Raw genomic sequence first — 22,364 nt, 5'->3', positions numbered from 1 at the left:
GCCTCAACCTCACCCACCACCATAGTAGAAGACTGCTTCGGCCTAATCTTTGTCTTCTTCAATACCTGAAACCGACACCACAAAGGAATTATTCTTCCCGTCCGATGGAAGTTATAAAAACAAAACACAACTACAATCTGCGTACCTGAGCAGCTGAGATATTCTTCGATGGGAGTATAGCACCGGAACCATCCTCCTCGTCTCCCTCTACGACATCCAGGGCATAAGGAAAATTCATGCCCGCAAAGTTCAGACGCCAGGGGCAGAAATCTCCATAGCGAGCGGGAGGAGATTCGCGCGGCTTACTATTCTCGGTTGGCCTCCATCCGCGGGAACCGGGAATCCAACCGTAAGCCCACGGACCTACTATCTCAATGACAGTGGCGTGCCACTCGTAGTCATGATCACGCTTGATCCTTTCTCGCGCAGGGAAGAGTTTCCGACGATTGGACGCCTCCGTGCCAGGAACATACTTCAGCTTGGCATCGCTGACCTCATTTAACAGACGAATCTCGCCTCGGGGAGCAGGAAGATTCCGAAGGCTGACACTCCACGGCTTGCGATTCCTGCTATTGACGTAATCACCGAAGGAGTTATTAAAATTCTCAGGAGTGTACCATTCCTTCTCCAAGGGATTGGGGACGTAGCAGGTCATCGACGTTTCCCCCTTACTCCGCAGATAGCATTCCTTCAGGGCGCGGAGATAATTCCCCGATAACTGGGATACGGAACGGCTATGAGTATTTGTGGAAGAACCCTCACGACTAGCGAGCACGTCGTAGTAGAAGGAATCACCCGATTTATACAACAGCAGCATCAGACCAGCCTCGAAGGCCCCAACCGTCGTTAACAAGTGAAATTCATCGAATTCGTACTTAGAGATCAGCTCATACGTGATATCATCCTCGGGGGCATAAAACCGAACCCCGAAGGCTTGGAGATCATGCTTCTCCTTGAATATTTCAAGATCGATATGCTTGAAGGTTACTTTTCTCTTGCTAACAGAAACACTGCGTATCAAGGGAGCAGCCTCTTCCTCCTCGGCGGGGCCGGATGAGCTAACAAACGCTTCAGACGCTTTTCTCTTCACGGGGGGATTCTTTGAAGATCCAGCCGCAGGAGCTACGCCCTTTGTATTCTTCCCCTTCAAAGTTGGAGAAGACCGTGGATGATGCTCGGGCACTAACGAACGTAAAGGAGGAACGTCAAAAGCAACAGCGCGGGGAGGAGCCTGCGTACTCCGAGTCTCTTCACGTGGACGCACCATTGAGTGATTAAAGACTCTCCGTGAGCCAGACGGAATTATCGGAGGAATCTCTTCCCGAGAAGACGAGGCTCTCGCTCCGGAAGACACTCGACTCCGACGAACATCATCTTGAGACTCTCGACGCTGAGGAGATCTCGACAACCTAGAATCAGGAGTCTCATAGGTAGGCCGCGGACGGTCAGACATGGCTGCGGAAAGAATAAAATCAAGAACAGGTTACACACAATAACCAAAAATCAAAAAACACATTCATAGCAATACAACCACGACAACATAGCAACCCTAAAATTAGGATACAATCTCAATACTCCACCCTCGAAGTAATGACTGCCTTAATTTAAGATGAAGAACAGGGGCAAACTAGTATGAAAGCATCAGAAAGAGTTCTTCATCACAAACAAGGAACAACAATAGCAGAAAATTCACAATTCAACACGGCATAAAACAGTGAAATCAAGAAAAACTCACCGGAAAAAACAGCAAGTAGAAGAAACAAACAGGGGAAGATCCCAGGTGCAATAAAGACTGACAGAAGTTAAGATCACAGGTGCAATGAAGACTGACAAAGATTTTAAGGTCACAGGTTTAATGAAGGCAGGTAGGAAACTTAAAGGAAGAATGAACTGAGAGAGTGTTTAGGAAGAATGAAATTAAATTTCCTCTCTATCCTTAAAATACCCGAAAGAAAAGAGGAAATTAAGGGAGAAATAGGAAAACGTGCCCGTTACATAAGCAGTTAATGCACGAATAAAAGACGTGCCCAAGTATCTAGGAGAAGTTATTAGGAGTGAGAAGAATGTGCGGCGATAGTTTTTCTTCAAGGCACCCATTAGTCAGTTAAGCCTGAAGAAAAGGGGCAAATTGTGTACACATATATCTCACCATCGGACACGTGTATACAGAAAGGTACGTGGAAAGCATGCAAGCCAAGACATCAAAACACGATGCGTCGCGAAGCACCAAATAAACCCCTAGGAGTTGCTTTATCTCATCCCCAGAAGAGGAGCTAAGATCAACGGTGGGGAGAAAGTCAGCTGACACGTATTGACAGGGGCAGAAGACACTTGTCTGACACGAGCAGACCCCTCAACCACCCGCATTAAACACTCTGAGCAGTGCACGTGTCGACCGACCTATGGAACGAGCGAAGATGCCTCCGCGGGATCGAGGGGGAAACGCAGACCTCTGCGTGATGGACACAAGACACTAGAAGATAAGGTTCCAACGGTCTTCAGAGATGGGTCCCACATTCCTACCTTATAAATACACAATCTCCACAAAGGGGGAAGGGGATCGAAAAAACATCAGGAAAGAGATAGAGAGAGAGGTAATGAGTGATTGTTTTGTATTAAGTTTGAGGTGGTTACAAAGATATTAAATGCTTCCCAAAGCAATAGAGAGAACTCAAGTGGAAGTAAATACTTAAGTTCTAAACATTAAAGAGGTATAAGCTTAAGACTAGATCTTCTCTCTTAGATATTGAATGCCTTTAGTTTGTTGGTGAGGCTTGGTATTTATAGCCCCTCTTGCTCCAGGTATATCTTTGCTGCCTTTGGGTCCATCGTCTGCTGATATATCTTTCGTACCAATGGTACCTTCGTCCACCGCGTACCTTCTCCAGTTGTATTTCGCCACCTCAGCTGGCCCACGTTCCTTCGGAAACTACCCAACCTTAGTACAGGTTGTACCTTCGTTTACCGCCAGCTTCCGCCAATCGGGTTCCGCCACGCCTTCTCTCTCCACGTGCCTTGATTCATGCGTGTAGATAAGAGATTTGAGCATTTAATGTTGATTAGATGCGTCATATACCTCTGTCCCCTCGCCAGCTGCCTCTTTGTAGACTAGGATTTTACCGTTCTTATCTTGACCGTTTATGCCTTCTTTCTTGGGGTGAGATAAAATAGATCTGCGGAGGTATCCTTTACTACTTAGGCTTCTCAGTTCAGTGAAGGCTACACAGTTGAATATATGTGCAGCCACTAAGATCGTGACACGTGCTCTACAGAATATTGGTATTCACAGTTTGCCCCTTTTCTTTCATATTCTACCGTTTGGTAGAAGTGGAAGTAAACTTCTGTTACGCCGCCATTTTTGCACGTACCGATTGGGTGGTCCCCACATGTCCTTTCATGCAATAACTTCCCCTTGAATTTCGGGACATCCAAATTTTTGGATTCTCCAGCCGCCTATAAGAAGGGAACAAGGAGAAGGAGTTTTTATTAATTCCCTTTCTCCTTCTTCTTCGAACTGTCGCCCTCCATCTCTTTCATTGAGATTCTTCCGCTGCCAACTGCTCTTTATCTCCTTCAATCTTTCGAGTGCTTTGGCTTCACAGTTGATCGTGCAAGTAAGTGATGCTCGTCTCTTTAGTGTTGATTCTCTTCATATCGTGCCCTGTGTCTTATTCTTTGAGTAGGGTATTATTGATGTTGCGATTATTATCTGCATGTGAGAGTTTTTGATCTCTTTTAATTGCTTGGCTGTAATGGAACTTGGGTTTCACTCCATTTTGATTTTTGATGGTAATTCTGCCATGATCATTCCTTGCCTGCAATTTTGCTTTTCGTGATGTATGATATTCGTTTTTTGCCCTATGGTGTGTTCAAACCGTTCCTTTGGTTGGTTTAGTGAAACCCATGCCCTTTTTGCCCCTTTCTGCTTTTGGAATGAACTGTGATTTTCCTCCGCCATTGTTGATGGAGATGTTCTTCACGATGGTGTTAGGTATCATGAAGCTTCCAAAGAAACCTACGCGTAAGGGTCCGAAGATATCTTCGTCGACTGATCCCCCTACGAGAATGGATCATCTTGATGCTACGCCATCTCATCCTCCTGAGGACTCTGAAGAGACTGCTGGTACTGAGGTGGCTACGGTTGCTGAGGGGGTTGCGGACCCTGATGTTGAAGACCTTCCGCCTCCTCCTCCTCACTATGAGCTTCAGAGGCTCCAACTACGTGACAAGGACAGCTTTGCTCATCTGTTTATTGCTGAGATTACCAAGTCTTTTCGCCTCCATAAATTCGATATTTCCTTCGTCAATGGCCCTGATGTTCTCACTGAGTCTCTCATTCGGGATTTTCCTTATGATGAGAATAACCTCCTCAATAGCGTTGGCCAATTGGCCGCAGGTATGCTCCTCCCTTTGTTTAGTAGAAAGGATCCCTTCTATTATGATGTTTTGTCTTCGAGGGATGACCTAGCAAATAAGACTCAGGTTAGAGGAGTTATGCAATATACTGGTAATTACTGGCGTGCCCTTCGCGAAAGCTGGTATCGTATCAAGGGCAAAACAACCCTGAAGTCTTATGACCCCTTTGCTGAGGGGAGATCTAAACGGGAGGATTATACCCCTGCCAACTTCACTGCTACGTATGATGATGCTATTCAGAAGAGTAATCTTCTTCCTTGGAGTGTTGTTCTACGTCGTATCCATGTTACTGCTAGGCAGATTAGGGAAGGTAATAGCCTTTGCTTGCTGGAGGAGATTGATAAGACTGGTTTGACTACCATCCCCTATTCTGCTAGGCTGCCTTTGCCAAAGTCTGATCGCATTCGTCTTGATCACGATGATCGTTGGGCTCGTACTCCTCTTCGTGTGGTTGGTCCTTGGGCTTATGGTTTTACCACCGCGGATCCCTCAGTTCCTCATTCAGCTTGTTCTTTGCCCGAGAAGTATGATGGGTATCGGCCTTGAATTTTTAATCCCGCCCCTTCCCATGAGGTACCTTCGTTTTTGATATCTTCGTTCGCTCTGATATCTTTGTCTGCTTTGATACCTTTGTTCTGACGGTTTTCTTTTGCAGTCTTCCCCTGCTTCTTCTGCTGGGACTGCTCCAGGTTCTGCTGGTAATTCTGTGGCCACAAGGACTAGGACGAGAAAGGCTTTGGTTGAAACGCCTGTGGAGGTAAGGATCATTATCATACCTTTGTGCTTGTAAGTTCCTTAGTACCTTGCCCCTGATTCTTAGCTGATGCATGTGTTTTTTTTATAGTCTTCCCAGAGGAAGGGTAAGTTGAAGACCGTCATTGATCTTGATGCTTTGGATGATGATCCTAAGGCTGTCGGTGAGGTACCAGGTGACGAAGACATGGAGGATATCGAGGATACTGTCCTCAGCCCTCATTTGGATGATATCGAGTAGGATTTTTCCAAAGATAACCCTAGTCTCTTCCGGGCTTCCTCACTTGAGGGTGAGAACCTTCTTGTTGGTGCTGGTGCTCAGTTGGTAGAGCTTGTTAGTGTTCAAGCTCCTGCACCTACGCTGTCCTTGAAGATGCCTTCATTTTCTGCTCCTAGCAAGGCTTTGCCCGTTACTTCCGCCGCTGCTGGAGCTGCTGTTGTGGCTTCTAAAAGTCTGCCATCGTCTCCTGCTACCTCCCTTCAATCAAGTGGTTCGTTTTCTAAGGTTGTTACCCCCACGGTGAGGGTTGGTAGCTCAGATTCGCAGCAGAAGAAGAAAGTTGTGATTTCACTAGCCAGCTTCTCCTTCAATGCTGCTCTGCTTCACTAGGGAGTGCTCAGTCTGTCTCTACTGCCCCCGTTAGCAAAGTTGTTGGACCCCCACCTTCGTCACCAGATTGGACCGTACTTGGTAATCTTCCTTCTGCCTGCGACATGGATTTGGGAGGCTCTCATGCTCCTCTTTTTGTTCCTATCTCATCTACCATGCCATCTCTTCGTCGTGGTGAGGTTTCAGCAGTCGTGCCCCTTGCTCGTGTTCAAACAAACGAGGGAGTTGCCGCTGAATCTAGCCAAGGTAGGTTGCCGGAGAGCTTGAGCTTAGATAGTTCTGATGACGCTATTCTTTAGGCCATCCTGCGGGATTCCAAGGGTCCATTTTCTGTTGGAGTTGATCATCATCATATTGGTAGTTCTTTCGAGATAGCTTCACAGCTGGACGTGTTATCTGCCCAGTATCGTGCTGCCAAGTCTTGTTCTTTGACCCTGATTTTCTCCGCTCCAGTCAGAGATTTGGTGAGATCCGTAGAGGTAGCATCCAAGAGATGGAGCCTTTCATGGACACCTACGCCAACTTCCTCCCTCGTCTTTCAGCGTTCTCAGTAAGTGATTCTTACCTTATCATTTTTCTTCTTAATTTGATCCTTCGTCCGTCCTTATACTCATTTGTTTGCAGCTTTGCAAGCAGATCGATGTTGGTTATACCTTATTCAAGGTTTATAGGGCTAAGTGCACTCATTTGAGTGCCTTGTTGGAACGTGCTCGTCAAGAGTATGCTCTTGCTGTTGGTCAGTAGCCTTCGTCGGGTGATGATACTTCTGCTGCTAAGATTTCTTCGTTGGAGGATGATCTGAGGAAAACTCAGAGGTCTCTGGAAGCTTGTTTATTGGCTCTTGAGAGAGCTAATAATGCTGCTAAGGTTGCCGAGGATGGTCGCAAAGCTGCTGATACTGCCTTAGCTGCTGAGTCCTCTAAAGCCATATATTCATTTCTTCTTCTCCTTAGCTTTTTTCTTTAATTTCTGGTTGCATAGTCCTAAGATAACCTTCGTCTTCCAGACGACAGCTCTAGTGAACTTAGATGTCTCCAAGATCAAGTGGCCAAGTTAACCTCCGACGTTTGGTATTATCAAAAGAAGTCTGATAGACTGATGAACGTAACTGTTCATAGTGAGTCCCAACTTTCCCTTGAGTCCGCCCATAATGCAGACTTAGTGCAGCAGATGGCTTCACTTCGTAAGGAGTGTGACGAAGCTCTTAGCTGGAAGGAGAATCTTATTTTAAAGCAAAAGGAAGATATTACCTTAGTCGAGAAATGTCTCTCAGCCCAAGAAATTATTCATAAGAAATATCACGTCGATTTTGAAGATGCTTGTGCTTCCTTAGCTAAGGTTACTGCGGAGAATAATGTATTAACTTCTAAGGTCTGTTCTCTTAAGAACAAACTTGTTGATGCCAGCTTCGTGCCTTCTTCCATGTCTCATGCATCCTTAGTAAAAAGGTTTGAATAGTTAGAGAATGTGTACCAAGCTTTATCCTCTGAGAATGCTTCGCTCCGGATAGATGTTGATGATCTTCGGACGGAAAGGGATACCCTTGTGGAAGACCTTGATGCGTCTGAGGTGGATCTTGCTGAGGTTCAACATAGTTTAGAAGAGTCCCTTAGCCATGCCGGAGGTAGATTAGGATAATTATTTTTTCCGTAGCATTCTTTGTATCTTTAGATGCTTTTTCTCGTTGCTGATACCCTTCGTATCCGCATGTATCCAAGAGCAGTTGGTGGGTGCAAACGCCAAGATTAGCCTCCTTGAGGGTCAGATATCTCAGTTGAAAATATCTCGCCAGTTTGATGTTGCTGCTAAGTTTAAAGCTTAGGCACTTCGGCAAGCTAATGATCAGCTTAGCGCTCAGATCAGGGAGCTCCATCAGAAATCGGCTTCGGACCTAGAGGCGCAAGCTTCTCAAATGAAGGTGCAGCTCGAGCGTTCTGCCATTGATTACATTAATGATGCTTTTGCGGAGGCTGAGCTCCAAGCTGAGGGTGTTGTCTTCCCTCGTCTTCCTTACCCATGATTATGTTATGCTGACTTTGTTTTCAGCTGAACTCCTTTGATGTATTATGCCCCCAGCTGACGGGCCTTGGTTGTCTCATATCCTTGAAACAATGCTTCGTTACTTTCTGAACCTTCGTCATCTGCAACTTTTGAGATGTGTTAGTCTTATTTTGGTAGTACTACTACGGTACCTTTGTTATTATATATAGATGTATTGTGTCTAACTATTTGCACATTCGAGTCATCACAAGGTGCTAAGGTGTTTTTAACCTTTGGTGGAACATTCATCATCCTACCCAAGTATCCTTTGGCCAGAAGGTACCGTGGTGGCGAGGGTTCCTACGTGGGTAATAATTTTCCTGTAACCCTACGCGTTCAACGCGATGGCTGCTTTACTTCGACAAGGTATCTGTCTTTGTGGGATATATTGCTTATTATTTGCCTTTTAGTGGGATTCATTTGACCTTTGGATCCGAGATTGACATATGCGCAGTTATGCCGTGCCTTGCCTCATCGTCAATTCTGACGGAGGGTGTCTATTCTAACCCAATTTGTATTTAATCAACATGCACTTTTTCTTAGCAAAAAGTTTCTTTCATTGATTAGTTAGGTTTATAATACCTTTGATCAGGGATAGAACATGGTGGGCCATTGCCCCTTCCCTTCTTCTCCTGAGTAATAACCATTCTCTTACGGGTAATACTTCTTTAGGTACATTGCATTCCAAGGGTGTTGCAATACTTCTCCTTTGAGATTCCTTGGGTAGTATGAACCCTTTCTGGCAATATCGTGTATAATGTAGTGTTCGTCCCATATCGGAGCTAGCTTTCCCCACTCTTTCTTCCTTTGATATGGTGGTATTTGACATAGTATGTATTCTTCAACCACAAAGTTTCTAGGAATTACCCATTTGTTGAATTCACGAGCCAACCTTCGTTGGTAGTTCACAATTCTTTGTAAAGCTACTTCCCGCCTTTCTTCAAGGTCATCAAGCTTTTCCAGCATAAGATCTGTTGTCAGATTCTTTTCCCATGCCTCTGTCTTTGTCGTTGGCAGTATTATCTTTGTTGGGATGACTGCTTCGGCTCCGTAGGTTAGCAAGAATGGAGTTTCTCCCGTGGATGCCCTTCTTGTAGTGCGGTAGGCCTATAGGACATTGTGCAGCTGCTCGCAGCATCTTTTCTTGTATGCCCCCAGCTTCTTTTTTAAGTTCATTCCTATCGTCTTATTAGTGGCCTCCGCTTGTCCATTGCTCTTAGGATATATTGGAGTAGAGTTGTTTTTCTGAATGTTGAAGGCGTTAAAGAGCATGTCTATGTTCTTTCCTTCCAACTGTTTGCCATTGTCAGAGACTATGGCGGCTGGTATCCCGAACCTGCAGATGATTTGCTCGAACAAAAATTTAAAGACATATGTGTCCCTAATTTTTGCCAAAGCCCTTGCTTCCACCCATTTGGTGAAATAATCCGTAGCTACGATAAGGTATCTTCCTTTTGATGTCCCCTCTATCAAGGGTCCAACAATGTCAACTCCCCATTTGGCGAATGACCATGGGATGATGACCGAGTTCAGCTCCGTTGCTGGTGCTTTAATCTTCCTGGCATAGCGTTGGCATCTTTCGCAACACCTTTCTACGTTCTTTGCATCTTCGTCCATGCTTAGCCAATAATATCCTTGCATTTTGGCTTTGATTGCCAAAGACCTTCTTCCTCTATGATTGCCAGCTTCTCCGCTGTGTATATCATGTAGTATTATTCTACCTTCGGTTTGTGAGAGGCACCGCATCAATCGTCCTCAGCTTCGTCCTTGTTGCTTCCGTCTGAAATGGGTTGATCTTTGTCAGACTCGTCGGCTTCGTTATCTGGTTCTTCTATTCCTTCATCTTCTTTTTCTTTTTTTGCTTCCCTCATGGACCTGGTCTGGATGGCTAAGGTTTCCTCGGTGGCGGAGGTTAGTCCTTCTATCGAAGGTTCATAAATTCTCCCAATTTGGACCGAGGTAGTGTTTCTGTCCCTCAGCATTGATGATATAAATGCTAAGGCATCTGCGTGTCTGTTGTCTTTTTGGCAGACATGTCTGAATGTGACCTTGTTGATCTTTGACACATGCTCCTGTGCTAGATTTAGGTACGAGGATAGTATTGGATCCAGAGTTTGGTATTTAAGTTCTATTTGTCTAATGACCAATTGCGAGTCACTAGTCAAACGAACATCTGATAAGCCCAGCTCTTGTGCTAGGCGTAGGTCGTGTATGACTGCCTCATATTCCGTAATGTTGTTAGTGTATTGTTCGAATTCTAACCTGAATGCATAGATGAGTCGGTCTCCGGTAGGGGTTGTTATTACGATCAATATTCATGCACCTTCTCAGTTGGAGGAGCCATCTACGAATATCTCCCACCTTGGTGAGTTTTGTGGTTCCAAGAGGTCTTCTGGTTCCATCTTTTCTTCCTCTATTCATGGGATGTCGTCTATCTCTGCTTCGTCAATCAGAGGTAGGTCCGCCAAGAAGTCTGCTAATATTTGTGATTTCTCCGCTTTCCTGGTTTCGAAGATTATGTGAAACTGTTTGATCATGACATTCCATTTTGCCACTCTTCCAATCTTCTCTGTGTTGTCGAGGATTTGACTTATTTGAGCCTTTGTGAGAACTTGGATGGTGTGTGCATCGAAATATATCCTTAGCTTTTGCGTTGCCACTACTAAGGCATATATGAGTTGTTCCACCTTGGTGTAGTTACGCTCCGCTGAACTGAGTGTCTTGCTGATGTAGTATACAGGATTTTCTCCTTGACCTTGGTCTCGTACCAATATTGCGCTCACAGCGTAGCTTGTTGCTGCTAGGTATAGGGTGAGTATTTCACCTGGCTCCGGTTTCTGCAGGATGGCTACTGATACTAAGTACTCTTTTATCTTGTGAAAAGATTGTTCGCACTCTTCGGTCCATGTAAACCTGCTTCCTTTCCTTAGTGTGTCAAAAAATGCTTTGCATTTATCTGACGACCTTGATATGAATCTTCCCATGGAAGCTAAAATTCCATTTAGCTTTTGTACTCCTTTTAGAGTTTGTGGAGATGGCATCTCCATTATTGCTCTGACCCTTTCAGGGTGTACTTCGATTCCTCGTTTGGTGACCAAGTAACCCAAGAATTTTCCTGAGGTAACTCCGAACATGCATTTATCCGGGTTCACCTTCATGTGGAAGTTCCTCATGGCTTCAAATATCTCCCTTAGATCTGAGAGATGGTTTTTTGCTTCTTTGCTCTTGACGAGCATGTCGTCCACGTAGACCTCCAGTATTTTTCATATCCATGGCTTGAAGATTTTGTCTACTAATCGGTGGTATGTTTCCCTCGCGTTCTTTAGTCCAAAAGGCATCCTTGTATAGCAATACAGGCCTCGTGGGGTAAAGAACACAGTATGCTCCTGATCTTCTTCCGCAAGGGCTATTTGGTTATAGCCTGAGTATCATGAAAGATAACCTTTGGTGGCCTTCAGTTGTATTGACCAGCTGGTCAATATTTTGCAGTGGGTAGCTATCCTTGGGGCACGCTTTGTTGAGATTGCTAAAGTCGATGCAAATGCACACGCCTCCGTTCTTCTTAGGAACAATGACCATGTTGGATATCCACGTGGGATATTTGACTTCTCGTATGAATCCAGATGCAAGTAACTTTTGCAACTCTTTTTCTACCCCTTCGTGGTAGATGTCCGCCACCTTACGTATGCGTTGCTTAAATGGTGATACTTCCGGTCTGAGCCGAAGGTGGTGTGAGACCAAATTCGGATCAATTCCTGGCATATCTTCCATTGACCATGCAAAGACGTCTACGTACTCTTTTAGTAACCTTTGTAGTTGCACCTCCTCTTCCTCTTCAAGTAAAGTTCCGATATTGAGCATCTTTGGTTCTGCCTCCATCCCGATGTTGATTTTCTTTGTCGGTTCCACTGGTGAGCAGATTTGTTGCTGGGGTCGTTGAGGAGTGATTTTCTGTAATTGTCATTTGGCGGAGACATCTGCGCCTGGAGTGGCGGAGGTGCTTGTCTCCGGGGCTGAGACGGCTTTGGGTACTAGGGAGGCTGCATCCTGCACTTCCTTGATATATTCCTTGCGTATCTTTCTTTCATGCTGTTGAGCAGTAGTTCTTTCTTCGTTGAGTCTGATTTCCGCTAGATTGCATAGCCTTGCGTCTTGCTGGTCGCCTTTGATTTTCATTTCACCCATAGGTTTAGGAAAGCGTAGGTATTGGTGATACGTCGAAGTTGTTCCTCGCAATTTATGGACCCATTGCCTGCCCATGATTACATCGTAGGGCGAAGGTGCTTTTACCACACAGAAGCGTGTATTGGTTACTAAGGGTCCTGCATGTACCTGCAAGACGATTTATCCCTTTGGTCTAGAAACTGCTCCGTTAAAACCATATATTGTGCAAGTGGAAGAATCCATTTGCTCTGCTGTCAAACCCATGCGTAGGTAGGGTTCGTAAAATAACACATTTAACGAACTGCCCCCATCCACGAGGACCTTCGTAACATTCAATCTGTATATTGGAAGAGTGATCACTAGTGGATCGTTGTGCATTTCAACCTCCTGGTTGACGTCTTTTGTTGAAAAGGTTAATGGCTTGTCCATCCATTCCTCCAAAGTGCTAGTGAGTGGTCCACTTAGCTTGAACACTTCATGGGATTCAATCTTCTTTCTGTTTCGATCTAACTCGAGTATGTCTTCGAGCATTTCTTCTTGGCTTCCACTGGAGAAGGTGATCATGTTGATGTATTTTCCATCTTGAGGTAGTTCTACCCTTTTCTTTGGGATCTCCTCAGGCTCCGCTGGCTGTAGCTGTACGTACTCAATGAATTTGCCTTCGTCGATGAATCTTTGGATCACGTTGCGCAGGTGGTAGCATGTATCAGTAGTATGTCCGTAGTATTGGTGGTACACACAGTACTCCTTAGCTTCCTTCGTCTTTTCTGGCTGCTTTCCCCTAGTATTAGGGTAAGGAAAGCCTGGCTTTGCTCCCTCCTTGATGTGAGAGAAATTTGTATTCAACTTCGTGTAGATTTTATCCATAATTCTTCTCTTCCTTTGCCCCTTTTTCCATCTCCGTGTTTGGATCGCTTGTCTCGAGAGCTGGTCCTGCCCCCGGCTTCGTTTTTTCGCTTAGGTACCTCCGGAATTGGTTCCAGAGAGTTAGTTCGCTGTGGAGATGTTGTTGTCTTTGCTTGTGCCCTGGGGTTGTCCTTATGGATTTCTTCGAGTCTGATGTAACGGTCTTGGACAACCCTGAGCTCGCCTTCGGAATCGAGGGCTCTGTTGTGAAGATCCACGAAGATGGATGAGGTTCTATCAAGTCCGTACTTATAGCAGTTTATGTTAATTTCTGGATTGACTTTCCCAATTGCTTGGCATGTCTTTTGCCACCTGTCTGTGTACTGCATCAGTGTTTCCCTGGGTCCGATAGCTAAAGAAAATAACCTATCTAACCTTGCCTTTGTTGATTTGTTGTACATGTATGTCTCCAAAAACACCGTAGATAATTGCTGGAAGGAGTCAATTGATTTCGCTGGTAAGTTGTCATACCAGGCTAATGTTGATCCCGTTAAGCTTGCTGGGAAGTACCTACAAAGTACCACCTCGTGTCTTTCCCAATGGGCAAGGACACGAGTGTAATATCGTAGGTGGACTGCGGGATCTGAGGTACCGTTGTATGCTTGGAACGTAGGTACCGGGCATTTCGGAGGAATTGATTCCCTCAAAATGCGAAAAGATAGTGGGGACGTGGTTGCCTCTTGTAGCACTTCTTCTAGTCTTGCGCCTGCGTGGCCAGTTTTTAGGCCTTGGATCTCCTTCTGCATTTTCTCCATTTTCTCCATGACCATGTTCACATTGTGAGCATCTTTGGAAAATGCTTCGTCGTAGTAGATCTGAGAGGGTTTGTATGTTGAATCTGTTTCGTCTGGATCATGGTGCGCTCTCCTTGCTCCCTTAGGTTGATTTGTCTTTGGTGGGTTAAGATGCACCCTTCGTCTTCCTGAGATAGCTCCGTTTTCACGCCTCTGTTGCGGAGGGTGAGTTTGGGAACCTTCGATTTGTATGTCTAGCATACCTTTGAGGTTCTGGTTCTCCTAGGCCATATCGTGCATTGCATCTTCGTTTTCCTTGTTACGGAGTAACAAAGCTGCTATTTGTGCCACCATTTGGTCTTCGTTGTGGGCTCCACCTCCCTGAGGAGTGCTGGATCTTCAGATTTTTCCACTCCTTCATCTACAATTGGCGCGTCTGGATCTATCTGAATTGGGGTTAGGTTTCCCAACCCTCGTCCCGTAGGAGCTAAGGTTCTGGGTAACCCTGTGTTGGCCGCAGGTGGCTTTTTAGTTGTAGCGTGCTCCGGTAATGGCATGCCGTAGATTGGTTGGGCTCCCGATGTCTACCCCATCCCTTCAGCAGGAATAGGTGATTTGTTAGCAATTGTTCTTCTTGCTATTTCGCTTTGTCTGTCCTCCGCTTCATTCTTTTGGTTTGCTTGAGACGGATTTTGGGATCTCCCTCTTGTGATAGCTGGTCGTGAGCTTGTTGGTACATCAGTTGGTTTCTGCATGCCTTCGGCTTTTGTTATCCTGCGGTCACAGAAAAGGCGAAAAAGTCTGCTACTTGGGTATCTTCGTTAAAAATAGCAATTAATGCTCTGACACGGAAGACGACTAAGCAGCTTTTTCAGAAAAAGGACTGAGATAACGTTTTTGACAGACGGGTATTAAATGCTTATGACACCCTTGGAAAAAACAACCTTAAAACATTGAAAACCAATGAAAAAGGGTGTCGGATCTTGCGAAAAACAAGGCTATTAAATGCGTTAGAAAATCTTTTTTCTTTAAAATTCGACTGAGATTCCTCTGTCAGTCAAATGTTCTCAGATCTAAAATATGCTATGTTTAAGAAGGGTTGTTTTAGTATAAAACAAACATTTTGGCGTTTTGTGAGTATGTTTTTTGAAAAAAAAATGTGGATCTGTAATGAGGCACGTTTTTAGAGGCTATGAACTCAAAAAACATACACAAATAATGGATGAACGAATCACTAGAGAGTGAGATTCATCGTTGGAATACAGATCTCTTCGTTTCAGAAGATGTATAAGTTAAATGTAAAATTGTGTCTAGACTCAGGTTCGTGAGCAAAGCACGGTGGGCGCCAAATTGTGACAACTCGTTTTCTCGTAGTCTACGTAATGTATACAGCTCTGAGGATCTGATACTACGCAGTATTTATACCTCTGTTAAACTTATAATGCTAAGTAATAAATGATATCTAAGATCGCAATAATAACGAAGAACACAAATATAATGTAAAAGCTTCTAAGTTATCATGAGATACAAGAGATTACGTGGTTCGACATTTATCTACGTCCACGGGGTAATGAGTGATTGTTTTGTATTAAGTTTGAAGTGGTTACAAAGATCTTAAATGCTTCCCAAAGTAATAGAGAGAACTCAAGTGGAAGTAAATACTTAAGTTCTAAACATTAAAGAGGTATAAGCTTAAGACTAGATCTTCTCTCCTAGATATTGAATGCCTTTAGTTTGTTGGTGAGGCTAGGTATTTATAGCCCCTCTTGCTCCAGGTATATCTTTGCTTCCTCTAGGTCCATCGTGTGCTGATATACCTTTCGTACCAATGGTACCTTCGTCCACCGCGTACCTTCTCCAGTTGTATTTCGCCACCTCAGCTGGCCCACGTTCCTTCGGGAACTACCCAACCTTAGTACAGGTTGTACCTTCGTTTACCGCCAGCTTCCGCCAATCGGGTTCTGCCACGCCTTCTCTCTCAACATGCCTTGATTCATGCGTGTAAATAAGATATTTGAGCATTTGATGCTGATTAGATGCATCATCTACCTCTGTCCCCTCGCCAGCTGCCTTTTTGTAGACTAGGCTTTTACCATTCTTATCTTGACCGTTTAGGTCTTCTTTCTTGGGATGAGATAAAGTAGATCCGCGGAGGTATCCTTTGCTACTTAGGCTTCTCAGTTCAGCGAAGGCTACACAGTTGAATATATGTGCGGCCACTAAGATCGTGACACGTGCTCCACAGAATATTGGTATCCACAGTGTTGTCCATGCATGGTTATGCAGGCAAGAGCAAAGATGCATTTGAATGACACTGATGAGCTTTAAGTTGGCTGATACTTGCTTCTATTTGTTGGGGTTGGTAACTGGATATTGATATGCGTAGGTTGGAGTTGAGGTGCAATTCCTCGAGTGACAATTCCGGACAACTCTTAGCCTCTTGACGGATCAGATAGCAAGGCAGTCAGTTATGGATGAAGGGCGTTGTTGTGGCGTTAAGCGGTGCGCAGTTGTTCCAAGCTCTATACAACACACTTAGCTTAGGTGGTGGTCTTGAGGATATTCATAGCTACAGATTCTTAGCTGTAGAGTTAGGCTTTAAAGCCATAGATTAACAATTCTGGAAATAGTCAGCTCATAGGTGACACAGAATTTCAGGTCGCTTAGTTAAAATATGTCAGCTAGTTTAAGTGACAGATTCATATAGCAAATCAGCTCATAGGTGACAAATTAAAGTTTAAAATTGTAAGTTCATAAAATTATGTTTGAGCAGTTCAGCTCAGATAGGTGTCACAGGAATCATGTATAATAATGTAAACAGATTATCATGCTTTTAGAAGAGATATTTAAATGCTTATTCAGCTCGATTTATTTCATCTAAGTACACAGCTCACTAGATTTTACATTGCTAGCATAGATAGTTATGTGAGTCCCTTCAGACTTAAGATTTCATATCAAGTTCATGAGGTATAACATTAAACATTACTCAGATGCAATTAGAAGCAATAGACCAACTCATAATGTATGAGATATATAAAAGCATATTTGTGTTATTCAAGCAAGATATACATGGCAGATACTAGTTGAGCAAATTTAATCATCTAGTTCATTATATAGATGTTTTATCCGCATGCAACAGTTGTACCTAACCAAGCGAGCTCATGCTTTATGATTTAAACATGTTTTTTCATTATAAGGATGTTCAACTTTTCTCTAGCATTCAAGCATTAATTCTAATTATAAGGCAATTCAATTATACGTTTAGATATGGTGAGACACTTATATGGTAATAAAAGGCAGCTTAGTGCTTGCCTAGATAACTTATATCATGTTGTTTTCATTGAAACTCAAAAGTTTGCATGCATTGTAAGATAAAAGGGGTTAAGGAGAAGTGTGTACTGACTGAAATTCTATAACTTCCAATAGTTATGTAACTCCGATATTCTTTCAAAAATTTGGCTTAAGAAAGTAATACTTAGCTTTTGTCGAGGTCAGGTAGATTGTGATATTGCTGGTTATAATCTCGGGTCCTAGTTTGGACTTGTATGAATGACTTCATCTAGCCAAAGCTTGAGTTCTTGTCTTTGCTGTGCTGCTCTTAGATCAGTAATCATAATATCATGCAGCCGAGACTGATTCCAGCAATTAAAAATTGTAAGTACCACATCATTGTTAAGTTGTATTCAAAGATAAACAGATTGAACTCCAGAGATTCAACGGATGACAATAATCCATTGTAGTTCAATCTTGCGGCTCAATCATTAATCCCTAACCCCAATTTCCGAGTCTTCTATGCACCAGCATTCAGCTCCCTCTGAATCATTACCACTCCAATCAGTTCAGATCCATATGCTCATCACTGCCATCACAGCACCAACTTAGTCTGCACACAACCATACTCCATTTGAGCTGCAACTCCAGTTTCACCATGTTCTTCTCATCCCAACTGAAGGCAATAATGCCACTTCTAACCTTCTGCACACAACATTCCTTGGCAACAACAACAACTTCAACTCCTTTCCCTTTCTTTATTCCCTCAACCCACTGCATACACCACCAGTGCCTTCAACTGCAATTGGTATCAGTCAACACAACTACCAGCTCTAATCACCTCTCTTGTCTCCATTCTCGCTGTGCTTCAGTTCAGTGTTCTTCAGCACTGCAATAACAATATCAACCAAACCATATATGGAAAATCAAAGCAGCTGCAGCTTCAAGTGATCATGCATTCATAAATTTCCATCTATTGCTCTTCCTTGATCTCACAAGTTCCTTCTTCATCAATCAAAATCCGATTCAAGAGGCCTTTATAATGATTCTGAGAACAGGGAACCATAATTTTAAATTAGTTACTGAAATTCAACAGTTGATTGCCTTATTACTTCACTACATACAAGAACTGAAGCAATTTGTCTCAAATAGAAGTATAAGTGCGGATTACATAAAATCGAAAATGAATCAAATTCAAAATAATTTGATGGCTTTTCAAGTTAAGATACATTGTTTTCAAAACTAAATTCTAATTTTGAATTACGATGAAAGCTTGAGAAATATACTAACTCTCAACGACGAGCAGTTCCAATAATTTTGTCGTATTCCAAAGATTTTTTCCCAAGATGATGATCGCAAATTGGGTCTTAGGTTTTAAATCAGATCGTAGACTGAAAGAAATCTCGAATTTGAATCTATGAAAACCCTAAAATATTTTTTCCAAAAAACCAGAAATTAATCAATTATTACGGTGAATGACAACAAGTAAATTGAACTTTATCTGTTCGATTGATTTTTTGTTGATGAATCTCCGATTTGGTTGTTGTTATTGTTCCTCAGAAAGGACAAAAGAATGATGGTTGATATGAGAAGAAGTCGCCCTTGTTCTAGCGGACGACGCTGATGTAGTTCAGCAGTGCTGATGTGGTGAAGCGGCGGTGCTTGGTGCGGAGCTTTCCCATATCAAGTTAACCGACCGGATGTTGTTCCTCGGAGTTGATGGTAGTCGATTTCCTATCTGGATTTGGTTGGTGCTCGATTTGGTTATCCCGTCATGTACAAGCAAAGAAGAGGGAGGCGATGTTGATGTAGTTAGATGCAATGGGGGGATGAAGCGGTTGTAGTGTGACGCGGCGTAAGTAAGCGGAAAGAACGAAGCTGCTCGGAAGATTAGAAGATCACCCGGGTTGATCTTGGTGTAGATTCTCCGGATTCAAAGCGCTAATGATTGTAACTGCTCCTGTAGCTCGTTGTTGATGATGTAGATGACTGCGGATAAGAGAAGAATTGGAACTCCGGATGGTATGGTCTCGAGATGTACTAGTACTACGGATGATAGACGCAAGTTCAATTATCGGCTGGGAGGGATGACGCGGAAATCCAGGAGAAACGAGGTGAGATAAATGCAAAGTTGTGAGAATTAGGGACGGACGGGTCTTGCTGGGCGAGAAACTAAACTCCTCCCACTATGGTTGCAATGTTGATGCGGTAAAAGTGGAAAAGAGGAGCAAGTCCAAGTCACATAAAGCCCATCCTCTTGGAGGTAAAGAGAGAGAATGTATGAGTTCCCCCTTGTTAAGTTTCCTTTCTTTCCCTTTTATAATAATCCTTCCTCCCTTCCTTATGAATAAACACTCATAAGATTAATATATTACAAAACTACCACTTTCCTCTTTTCCAAGTTATCAAAGAACTAGGAAAACAAAGGCCCATGTTGTTAGGGATGAGACCCAACTATTTCAAGATTCTCCTTTTTGGGCTAGGTCCATCCATTATCTTATGGGTTGGACCTAGTCCCCAAGTTCCTTCTTCTTAAGAGGAACTTTTAGTAGGCTAAGGGGCTACCTCTTTTAGGGTTAATTATTTTCATGTATCAACACGTATCTAGTTGGCAAACACAGTGGTGAAGTTCTAGAATCGGTCATGTATGATTCTCATACTCATGAACTAAAACATTTATGATCTAAGGAATGCAATCTTTGCAAACCCTGGCTTAATGTTCATGAATTGATTCTTGTATAAGTACTTTGTACGATTACGAATCAAACCGATTTCGATTCAATTTGTTCATATATATTTCTATGAGATAGTGAACAATTGAACAACTCTATTTTAAACACAGTTAGATTCATTTAATTATGTAACAGACAGGAAATTTGGACTTCCGCCGGATCGGGATCCACCCGACTTGCAAGCTCAAACCTCCCATCACGTCACTCGAAAACAAAAGATTGATAAAAATAAAATTAGTTAAATACAGTAAAGGAAAGACATGAGATAGGGGCGAGAATTTAAAACTCTTGCTCAATATATAATATCAACTTCAGTACAGGAGCTATCAAGGATGTTTCATAGTCATAAAGAGAAGCATGTTTGACAAAAAAAAAAATTTAAGAAGAAACTTAATTCATTGTAGAAAAAGAACCCATAAGATATTTATATACGACAAATACATGAACTGAAATACCTCACTAATATTTTCACAGATAAAATACAAGTTTTGTATGGAGTCATCCATTAACAAAGGCATTCCAGTACCTAACAACGGGAATTTAAGCAAACTGCATAGTGTTCCCAAAATAATCTCAACCCACTAATTATGCTAACAAGGAAGAATTCACCAAATCAGTTTGATTAATACATGTAAAACAAGAAATTCAAGGGAAAGAAAACCCCCTACCTCAATTGCTTATTCCACAGTTGTAGTGTCGTGATGTTACTCTGACGATTCTGAAGTGATTGTCAAAAGAACCTGATACTTTCATTTATATGCAAAATGCTATTTCATCATAAGTTATATTGTTGCTCATCTTCAAGCCTTGTCATCCAGTTGCATGAGAAAGGTTAGGGTTGTAATGTTGAAGCTTAAATATATGAAATACGTAAACACATTTTGGAAATAGGAAGTCAAGTCAATTTCAAGACAATATATGGCACATTCCTTATCCAACTAAAAACCAGGACACCTTCATCTGAAGGGGCTTTTATGGGACACAACAAGCAAAAGAATAAAAGCTAAATAAAGGAAATGCTTCGTAAAGGAAAAAAGAAAAAAAAGTCCACTGGATAAAACCAAAAGAAACTACAGAGTCTCTTAACACATCTGGCTATTTCAAGTCGTGAATTAACAAAGATCATTGTAATTCTTTTCAAAGCAAGATAAGTAAACTGGACCAATCATGCATTTTGTAGTATAAAATAATTCTTTAAAACACAAGATGAAAGGCGAATGAAAGTATGCTAAAAATGGTATCAAGTTAGATGACAAAATTAAGATGGTAACAAAGATCGTAACTGATAGACGCATTTATGTGTCTATTTTTTCTCAATTAAGTATATTGTTAATTCTCGATTTTGTGCTTATTTTGTTATTTTATGTATTTGTAGGTGTTTTTGGAGAAATGGATTTTTACGGCGAAATCTGCTCGAAAAGTTGATAAAGGTACCCTATTATTCAGACTCTCAATATGGATAAGGGGAAACCAATTGATAAGGGGCGCCCATGGCTACTTGCACCCCATACCTGCTATTTACACCCCATGGCTAATGGCACCCTATTCTAGTTAGGGGGCTTCCCATCTTCATCACAGTTTTGCCGGGAAAACACGTCTTCCACCTGCGAACTTCTGCATAACTTCATGGGTCGAGTTTGACGACATTTTATCGGGTTTTATTTGTTGATATGGGTTGGTTGGGCCTGGTCTGGTCAAACAGGGATGGTATAGGATTTAGATACGCAGAAAAACAAGTTTCCATGCATATCTAGGCGAATCAGGGAAAGTGAAAGTATATCGGGTTTATTTTGTTGGCTTGGGAAATTACGTGAAACTTGGGAAAGTGTATTAACGGTTGGCATTATATTCTGCTATTTGGGAAGAGTTTGGATGATAAAGGAAGTTGCGTGAAAGAAAACATGAAAGTTAGCTGATTTGGTTTGCGGAGAAGTCGATTACTTCCATAATTTAGGGAGTAGCTTATATTGGGTTTGGTTTTGATATTTTATGGAAAGATACGTGAAGAAGAGGAAATAATCTCTTATGTGAGATTTGATTCAATCACATTTGGACAGCCTGGATTGACTGAGGAAACGCGTAAATAAGCTAAAAGTGAGTTATTCTCGTGACCTGTGGAGGAAGAAAAATCCGAGACTTTCATGTGAAGAAAAGAAATATTTATCGAGTTATAATCGGTTGTGGTGGATATATAAGGAGGTGAGAGTCCAAATAAGAGTCTATCGGGAGTTGGGGGACCGAACGGAGGTGATTGGGTAGCTACAGGTGAAGTTGCAGAGAAGCTTGTTGCTGTTCCAGGGAAGAAGAAGAAGAACAGTGCAAACCGCAGAAAAAGAAAGTCGCATAAACCGTTACCTAATCTTTCAAATCCAATACCTTTGTAACAGTTTTGTAACAATTGAGTTTGAGTTCGCAACACTTCTGCTAGGGTTTCTCTGTAACAGTGGGATTTGTAACAATTATCTCCGTTACAAACTCGCTGCACTATATTGTTTTTCACTAAAAACACCTTGTGAGCCATGTTTATATCTTTGGAGCGTGTTTTCACCATGAAGATCTAAACCCCAACGCTGGGATGACGGAGGAAGCCTAAAATCATACGTGGGTAATTATATTTAATTCTTATATGACTTTTGCACTAATTAAAATTGATTTATGATTTTAATTAATTAATTGTCATCTCATCTGATGGGTCATGCTTGCTTAGATGTGTTGATGTCCCATGCTTAGGAATTACAA

General features: G+C 42.6%; 1 long non-coding RNA gene across 1 annotated transcript; it reads right to left on the bottom strand.

Annotated features, from left to right (window-relative positions):
- Positions 1-16,081: 16,081 nt before the first annotated feature.
- LOC113310540 lies at positions 16,082-19,053 on the bottom strand. The gene is made up of 2 exons (XR_003341202.1): positions 18,184-19,053; positions 16,082-17,941 (listed from the first exon to the last, which is right to left on the bottom strand). It is a non-coding gene; the product is annotated as an uncharacterized LOC113310540 (long non-coding RNA).
- Between the last annotated feature and the right edge of the window lie 3,311 nt (positions 19,054-22,364).

Source organism: Papaver somniferum, chromosome 9 (genome assembly GCF_003573695.1).
Source record: "Papaver somniferum cultivar HN1 chromosome 9, ASM357369v1, whole genome shotgun sequence".
Taxonomy (NCBI): domain Eukaryota; kingdom Viridiplantae; phylum Streptophyta; class Magnoliopsida; order Ranunculales; family Papaveraceae; genus Papaver; species Papaver somniferum.
This window is presented reverse-complemented; position numbering and strand designations above follow the sequence as displayed.